The following is an 8,968-nucleotide window of genomic DNA, read 5'->3' as shown; positions in this document are numbered from 1 at the left end:
TGTGAGTGACCAGGAAGGGCTGCCTGGGGGCAGCAGGAAGGCATCCAGTCAGAGAGCCAGAGCTCTCAACTGCTGATGGGGATCTATTTAAGAAATGCAGACCGGGCATGGTGGCTCATGCCTGTAATCCCAGCACTTTGGGAGGCCAAGGCGGGCGGACACGAGGTTGGGAGTTCGAGACCCGCCTGACCAACATGGAGAAACCCCCCGTCTCTACTAAAAATACAAAATTAGCGGGGCGTGGTGGCACGTGCCTGTAATCCCAGCTACTCGGGAGGCTGAGGCAGGAGAATCGCTTTGAACCCGGGAGGCGGAGGTTGCAGTGAGCCGAGATCACACCACTGCACTCTTGCCTGGGCAACAAGAGCAAGACTCTGTCTAAAAAAAAAAAAAAAGAAGAAGAAGAAGAAATGCAAAATAACTATTGCAAAATTAGATGCAGGCCGGGTGCAGTGGCTCACGCCTGTAATCTCAAACCTTTGGGAGGCCAAGGCGGGCGGATTGTCTGAGGTCAGGAGTTTGAGACCAGCCTGGCCAACATGCTAAAACCCCATCTCTACTAAAAATATAAAAATTAGCCGGGCGTGGTGGTATGTGCCTGTAATTCTAGCTACTCAGGAGGCTGAGACAGAAGAATCACTTGAACCCAGGAGGCGGAGGATGCAGTGAGCTAAGATTGCACCACAGCACTCCAGCCTGGGTAACAGAGCAAGACCTCCGTCTCAAAAAAAGAATAAAATAAAATTAGATGCAAGAAGAAATCATAAATTAAGCATTTCTTAAAACGTGACTAATAGCACAAGCACCACAAAATCCAGAAAATACTGAGATTTTTTATTCATAATGGCTCGCTGTGAGACCCTTTCATCCACTTTTAATTGTCTCTTTTACAATTTTGCAATATCATTTTCCAGAGAGAAAAGAGGAAAATGAAAGGTAATCCTCAGGCCCACTAACATGGCTGGTTTTCTTAAAGTGTGATTTGCTTTACAGAAATGTACTGACGACTGGTTACATCATCCACATGGTAAAGCCTATTGTGAAATTTGGATAAAACTTGCTCAGGCCTCTCTCCTCTGCAGGCTGGCCAGTTTCAGGTGCTGCCTTTTTTCCCCAGGTGCTGATCCAAGGCACCCTCTGAGATGAGCGGTATCCACCGGGTTCTCCTGAGGCTGGTGTGAGGGTCCCGCATTCTCTCGTTGATGTCGGCATTTCCTGTTAAATCAGAAAGATCTTTCCTCCTCTTCCAGAAGTTCCTATGAGTCACTCCTCTGTGTTAACTGCCATGGGTGTTGCTGGAAGCTGTTTCTCCCCTAGGACGTCTGGAAGGAAGTGGCTAGGAAGGGCATGGTGGAGGCTGCTGACCCGCCGATGTCTCCACAACTGAACGTCCCCCTGCCAGGCCGCAGAGTGCCCACTGCCTCTCCAGTGCCAGCCCAGCAAGAGGGGAAGCGGAGACGGGGTAGGAGCGCTTGTGGTTAAGGAATTTTGGCTTAGCAAATTTTACAAAACTGTGTGCTGCCCTTGGAAGGGGATCCCCCAGCTTCCTGTCAATCCGTCCCACTGTGTGGACCTGCTGTGCTGGTGCCGTGATGTGGCCCAGGCCAGCACAAACCCGCTGCAGGTCCACATGTCGGCAGCACCACACTCCCTCCCGAGGCAAAGCTACTGGCCCCTTCTAGCTTCCAGAGCTGATTTCCAGAGGCCACACACCTTTGTTCTAAAATTTGTACCTGGGCTTAGTGTTAATCAGGTGCGGTAAGGTGGCAGATGTGGAGATGACTTCCTGCAAAGATGATATATTACATTTCCCAAGAGAAGGGGGCACAGCACACAGGGCCACGGAGTGGTGGGGAGCCCAAGTTCATGGGGGCAGGGCAGGAAGGGCAAATGAGGCAGGGTGGACGCTGCCAGGTGAGATCAGGACAGGGTTGGAGTTGGAGCGACTTCCCTGGGTCCTGGGGTCAGCAGCCCCTGGTCAGTCAGTACCTCGCCCTGGGGTGACTGAGGGCAGGGACACTGGCTTGGTGTGAGTGTGACAAGGAGGCACCTGTGGGCTCTGGGAGCTGTGGTCTCTCCAGGATCAAGAACCCCAAGGCCAGTGCATTAAGAACACAGAAAATAGGCTGGGTGCGGTGGCTCACGCCTATAATCCCAGCACTTTGGGAGGCCAAGGTGGGCAGATCACCTGAGGTCAGGAGATCGAGACAATCCTGGCCAACATGGTGAAACCCTCTCTCTACTAAAAATACAAAAATTAGCCAGGTATGTTGGCGGGCACCTGTAGTCCCAGCTACTTGGGAGGCTGAGGCAGGAGAATCGCTTGAACCCGGGAGGCGGAGGCTGCAGTGAGCCAGGATTGTGCCACTGCACTCCAGCCCAGGCAACAAGAGCAAAACTCCGTCTCAAAAGAAAAAAAAATGCAGGTAATAGAGTCAGGATGGACAGGAAGTAAAGAGAAAAAAAGTCTACGCACCTGGAGATATGAGCCAGATTTTTAAGACAAAAACCAAGATTTTGTTTAAGAGGAAAAAAAGGAGGAGGGAAAAAGATGCAGCAGACAGGGGCCATCCTGGGTGGGGGGCAGCTTCCCTCCCCTCCTTCCCTCTTATCAGCCAGAGACAGAAACTAAAAATCAGGGTTTAGGGTGGATCAAAGCCTAAGCAGAAAGAAGGGATGGGGGTGGGCAGAAAGGAAAAAAACAGTAACTACCTAGATACAAGCAGAGAAAACAAAGGCCCAGTTTTGCCTGTTCTTTTACCAGGAAAAAATAACGGGTGCCTCATGGTGGGTTTTCACAATCTTGAGCCTGCAGTCGCCCCTTAGGCCCCACACCCTGCCCCCAGCAGGGTCTCAACCAGTGACTCTCCAGTCAGCAACCGGCCAGCATGCATTGCGCAGACATGGCCTCTGCTCCACTCAGGGCCCATTTCAGCCACCTAGAAGCCGAAGCTGCAGTTCATCGCCACCTCCAAGGACAAAGCCCACCTTTTCCAGGCTGCACCGGGAACTCTGCAGACCAGACCTTCTTCAGAGGCGTGGGCCCACATGCATGGAAAACGCCCTCCTGCTGACACAGTCCAATATCTTTTAGTTCTTTGTGAGTTCTGGTGGCAACATATTCCTCATTTCCAAATTTTATGTCCAAATAAAAACCAGCCAGGCGTGGTGGCTCACGCCTGTAGTCTCAGCACTTTGGGAGGCTGAGGTGGGAGGATCACTTGGGCGCAGGAGTTCAAAACCAGCCCGGGCAACACAGAGGGACCCTATCTACAAAAAATATATACATAAAAAATTAGCCAGGCGTGCCCATGCCTGCAGTCCCAGGTACTCAGGAGACTGAAGTGGGAGACCTGCTTGAGACTGGGAGGTTGAGGCTGCAGTGAGCCGTGACTGCGCCACTATACTCCAGCCTGGGGCACAGAGCAAGACCCTGTCTAAAAACAAAACAAAACAAAATCTGCAGGCATTCTCGCTAGTGCCCTCAGAGACTCCACTGTAGAGGCGTTGGCAGCCTCTTCTTGGCCAGCTGGCGTCTCTTAGCCACCCCTGACAGCCATAAGCTGCCCAGCGGCTTCTGATGCAAGAACCAGCAAGAACTTGGCCTTGTGCCATCCACTCTTTTTTTTTTTTTTTTTTTGAGACGGAGTCTGGCTCTGTCGCCCAGGCTGGAGTGCAGTGGCACCATCTCAGCTCACCGCAAGCTCCGCCTCCCGGGTTCATGCCATTCTCCTGCCTCAGCCTCCCGAGTAGCTGGGACTACAGGCGCCCGCCACCACACCCAGCTAATTTTTTGAATTTTTAGTAGAGACAAGGTTTCACCACGTTAGCCAGGATGGTCTCGATCTCCTGACCTCGTGATCCACCCGCCTCGGCCTCCCAAAGAGCTGGGATTACAGGCGTGAACCACCACGCCCGGCCAGTGCCATCCACTCTTAAAACCACAAGTGACTGGCTGACCCCAGGGTCTCCCGGGACAGAGGCTGTCACAGACCCTGAGCTTCTGGCCCCATCCCCAGCTGCCCATATGCGCTGGGTCATAGGACCAGCACCCCACAAGCTCAGCTTGGCTGCCGAGGACTCTAGGCAGGATGGAGGCAAAGCTGTCCCTTGCTGTCTTCCACCCATGGGAGGGGGCGGCTTCCCCTGTCTTCAGTGGCTTGCCAGATGCCAAGTGTGGGAGGAGGTCACCTCCCGTAGACCCCTGGGCTGCCTGGCAAGCCCCTTTGGACTCTCTGAGCAAAGAGAAATGGGCGCATGCATGAGGGCACGGTGCTGCTGGCCACGCTGCCTGGGGAGCCTGGCGACGGCTGCTGCTCCACCCCTACCCGGATGCCCCAGGTGAAAGGCGGACCCGGAAGCAACGTGCCAGGCATGGTCTCAGCCCTGAGTGCCTCTGCCGACCAGCAGCCTTTTCCCCAAGTTTATTATAAGCCATTGGGCCATTACCCAAAAGGTGTCCCCTGCAGGGTAGAGACCTGTGTGAATCTCTTGCCTCACAGAGCCCCAGAATCTAAATCAGAATCGCACACCTCTCTACACACAGCAAGGCCTTCCTCCTGGCCTGTCATGGCCGGGTCTGTGTGCCTCCCCACACCTCATTGAAACAAATCTCGGGGACACATTTTAGAACAATCTTTCAGTCTCTCCTGAGGACATTACAGCCTCCTCTGTGTCAAATCCCCCTCCGTCTCCCCTGTATAGGAACACCGAGATTACACTCAGGGCCCGCCTGGACACCCGGGATTATCTCTGCGTCTTAGACGCTTCAAGGAACCACGCTTGCAGGCGCTCGCCACGTGAGGCGACAGGCACAGGCCTGGACAGGACGGAGGGCATCTTCGGGAGGCTTTCCTGCCCTGTCACTCCACTTTTCCCTCAGGACACCTGTGCTGCTGTTGCTATAAATCCCAATTCCCCAGAAATACGTGAAACCCTGTAACATGATTGTTTTATGCGGTTACGATTCATTAGGTTTGTACACAATATACCCTTTCTGTTGCTTTTGTGGGGGCTCAGAAAATGACACCCGGAGTGAAGGCCTTGGAAGCCAGGCCTTCTTCTGCCCCCCGTCTCTGGCCCCTCATTCTCCCAGGCAGGTCGTAGAAACCTGAACCCCTTTTCCCCAAAGCCAGCCATAAACCTAAAAGTATGACTCTAATAACTTTCCTCTGTCTTTCTGTGTAAAAACTGGCCATAAAGGAATTCTCTGGCCTGCCTTGTTTGACTGCAGGTGGTCAGACCCCTATTCTGGGGGGTTGTGCCCCCACCCAGCAAGAAGGAGAGCTGCAAAGAGAGGCTGCCAGGAACCGAAGCACACGGGTATCACTGGGCCCCCCGGGAGTCTGTTAGCCTGTCAGGTCTTAACCTTTCATCCAATCCTATTTCCAGACTTCACAGAACCTGAGTATAAAAATGCAGTTTCCCCTGCACCTTTAGGTCTGCTCTGAAAGCTCTTGTGTCACATAAAACTACAATCCAAGAAATCTGTGTACCTTTTTGGTGAAACTTCAGACAGGGAGGGGAAGTTTTCCCATCCCCCCTGCACTCCTCACTTCTTCCTGCACCTCTGAGCTGAGATTTGGGACTTCCTTCCTTCTACTTGAAGAACACCATTTAATATTGTCTTTTCTCTTTGAAACAGGGTCTTGCTCTGTTGTGCAGGCTGGAGTGCAATGATGCAATCTCGGCTCACTGCAGCCTCTGCCTCCAGGGTTCAAGCAATTCTCCTGCCTCAGCCTCTCAATCAAGTAGCTGGGATTACAGGGATGCACCACCACACCTGGCTAATCTTTGTGTGTGTGTGTGTGTGCGTGTGGAAATGGGGTTTCACTATGTTGGTCAGGCTGGTCTCAAACTCCTGACCTCAGGTGATCCACCCGCCTCGGCCTCCCAAAGTGCTGGGATTACAGGCATGAGCCATTACGCCCAGCCCAATATTTTCTTTCTTTTTTTTTAGACAGAGTCTCGCTCTGTCACCCAGGCTGGAGTGCAGTGGCACAATCTCGGCTCACTGCAACCTCCACCTCTTGGGTTCAAGCGATTCTCCTGCCTCAGCCTCCCTAGTAGCTGGGACTACAGGCATGTGCAACCACGCCTGGCTAATTTTTTGTATTTTTGTAGAGACGGGGTTTCACCGTCTTAGCCAGGATGGTCTCGATCTCCTGATCCGCCCGCCTCAGCCTCCCAAAGTGCTAGGATTACAGGCATAAGCCACTGCGCTTGGCCCAATATTTCCTTCCTTCCTTCCTCCCTCCCTCCTTCCGTCTTTTCTTTCTTTCTTTTCTTTTTCTTTTTTGAGATGGAGTCTCGCTCTGTCACCCAGGCTGGAGTGCAGTGGTGTGATCTTGGCTCACTGCAACCTCCACCTCTTGGGTTCAAGGGATTCTCCTGAGTAGCTGGGACTACAGGCGCCCACCACCACGCCTGGCTAATTTTTTGTATTTTTAGTAGAGATGGGGTTTCACCGTGTTAGCTAGGATGGTCTCGATCTCCTGACCTCGTGATCCGCCCGCCTCAGCCTCCCAAAGTGCTGGAATTACAGGTGTGAGCCACCACGCCCGGCCAGTAGACTTTTGTTATACAATATACAAGGCATATTCCAAATTGTGAATGTCCCCATTGTGCACTTTATAATGATTTTTCCTGACCCAGATCCATTCCAGCACCGTGCAGTGAGGACTTCTGTTTTTGTTTGTTTTACCTTCCTCCAGGGAAGGTTTACTTTTCTGTCCGCAAGTGTCCAGGTGAGCGGCTCACCTTAATTCTCTCAGGGCTTGAGGTGATTTAAGGTTGGCTTCAGTCCCTGCAAAGACAATTCTGTTTCTGGTTCCCCTTTGCTTTCAGGGGATAGCCCTTTGGGGTCCCAAGAAAAGCCCAAAGTCTTTACCAGGCACCACTGCCTGAGCCTCGACTTTTGTCGTGTGGCCACAGCGTGGGGAACGCGGCAGCGTGTCACCATGTCTTGTGTGGCTGGGATACGCTGTAGGGGTGTGAGGTCACGGCCTCAAAGCTGGCCCCACCCCCTCCCGGCTTGGCCCTGCAGAGCCCCTCGGCCTCAGAGCTCCCAGCGCCTTGGACGGTTCCATGCAGCGCTCTCCAGCTCTGATGGTTGCTCTCAGAAGGTGGCTGGTCTGAAATAATTCAGTTTCCATTGCTGTGTCCAGCGCCATGGTGTGGGACTGGTGGTTTCTTAGTTTTTTTTCAGTTCTCTGACGCTTTGAGGAATTGTTTTTAAAGCAGTTTATCTACCATTTTAGTTGTTTTCTCTGGGGTTGTTGGACTGACGGTCTTACCCGCTGTTCCTGGAGACAGTTCTGTACTGGCATGTTTTTCCCACCTTTCCCTCCCTTTCTTACCTTTTAGTTTTTCATTGAATTTTATTACTTTTTTTTTTGTACTACATTTTTCCTCCCTGCTAATTTGGAATATATACACACTATTTCTCTTTTAAATGGCTAATCATGACATTTTACCTTGCAATTTCGACATAAGAAGTCCTAATGTTAAGCAATATTTTAACCCCATTCCCAAAATAAAAAGACTCAGAACACCATAACTCTAATGATCCTTCCCCCAACTTACAGAGGATTATTGTCCAGTATTTTCATTTTGTTAGTAGACTGTTCTTTTTTACCTTTTTTTTTTTTTTTGGTACTTTTTTAGAGATGGGGTCTCATTTTGTCAACCAGGCTGGAATGCAGGGGTGTGATCACCGCTTGCCTCAGCCTTGAACTCCTAAGCTCAAGCAATCTCTCACCTCAATTTCGTGGGTAGCTGGGGCTCACAGACATATGCCATCACATCTGGCTACTTTTTTTTTTTTTTTTTTTTTTACAGATGGGGTCTTGGTACGTTGCCCAGGCCGATTTCAAGTTCCAGGCTTCAAGTGATCCTCCCGCGTTGGCCTGCAATCCCAAAGTGCTGGCGTTGCAGGTGTGAGCCACCGCACCCAGCCTGTTACTTTGCTTGGATTCACACAGGCATACTGGACTATGGTTGTCCTGTGGTATCCTCAGGGTATTGGTTCCAGGACCCTCAAAGATACCAAAATTTGCAGGTGCTCAAGTACTTCATATAAAATGGCGTAGTATTTGCACATTACCTATGTACATCCCAGTATGTACTTTAAATCAAGATTACTTATGATCCCTAAAACAATGTAAATGCTCTGTAAATAGGTGTTACACTGTATTGTTTTAAAATGTGTATTATTTTGGCTGCGCGGTGGCTCACGCCTGTAATCCTAGCACTTTGGGAGGCTGAGGCGGGCGGATCACGAGGTCAGGAGATCGAGACCACCCTGGCTAACATGGTGAAACCCCGTCTCTACTAAAAATACAAAAAAATTACCCGGGCGTGGCGGCGGGCGCCTGTAGTCCCAGTTACTCGGGAGGCTGAGGGAGGAGAATGGCGTCAACCCTGTGGAGGCGGAGCTTGCAGCCAGCCGAGATCGCGCCACTGCACTCCAGCCTGGGGGACAGAGCGAGACTCTGTATTGCTTTAGCTTGAAAACAATATTTTCAGTCTGCTTGGTTGAATCCATGGATGTGAAGCCAAGCGTAAGGAGGGCCCAGTGTGCTCTTCTGGGATAATTCTCCTTCTTGCTAAAGCGCACGCTTTACTAGGGAGGCTGGGGCGAGAAGATCGCCGCAGCTCCGGAGATGGAGGTTGCAGTGGGCCAAGATCGCGCCACCGCACCCCAGCCTGGGCGACAGAGCAAGACTCTGTCTCAAAAACACAAAACAGAGAAAACAAGACAGTAATGGCTCAACTCACATAGCACCAATGGGCCAAGCGTTCTTCTGAGCGCCTTCCGAGTCATCGGTCCTCAGAGAAACCCCTGAGGCCTGCCAGGAAGCGGAACTCCAACCCCGCCGCGCTCCCGGCTCCCGGAGGCTCCCCGAGGCTCCCCAGCCCCGCCCACCCGGCCATCGCCCCGCCCACCAAGGCCCCGCCCCGCCGCGGC

This window comes from Rhinopithecus bieti, unplaced genomic scaffold (genome assembly GCF_001698545.2).
Source record: "Rhinopithecus bieti isolate Rb0 unplaced genomic scaffold, ASM169854v2 scaffold_79532, whole genome shotgun sequence".
NCBI classification, from domain to species: Eukaryota; Metazoa; Chordata; class Mammalia; order Primates; family Cercopithecidae; genus Rhinopithecus; species Rhinopithecus bieti.
The sequence above is the reverse complement of the archived record's forward strand: the minus strand, read 5'-3'. Positions refer to the sequence as shown.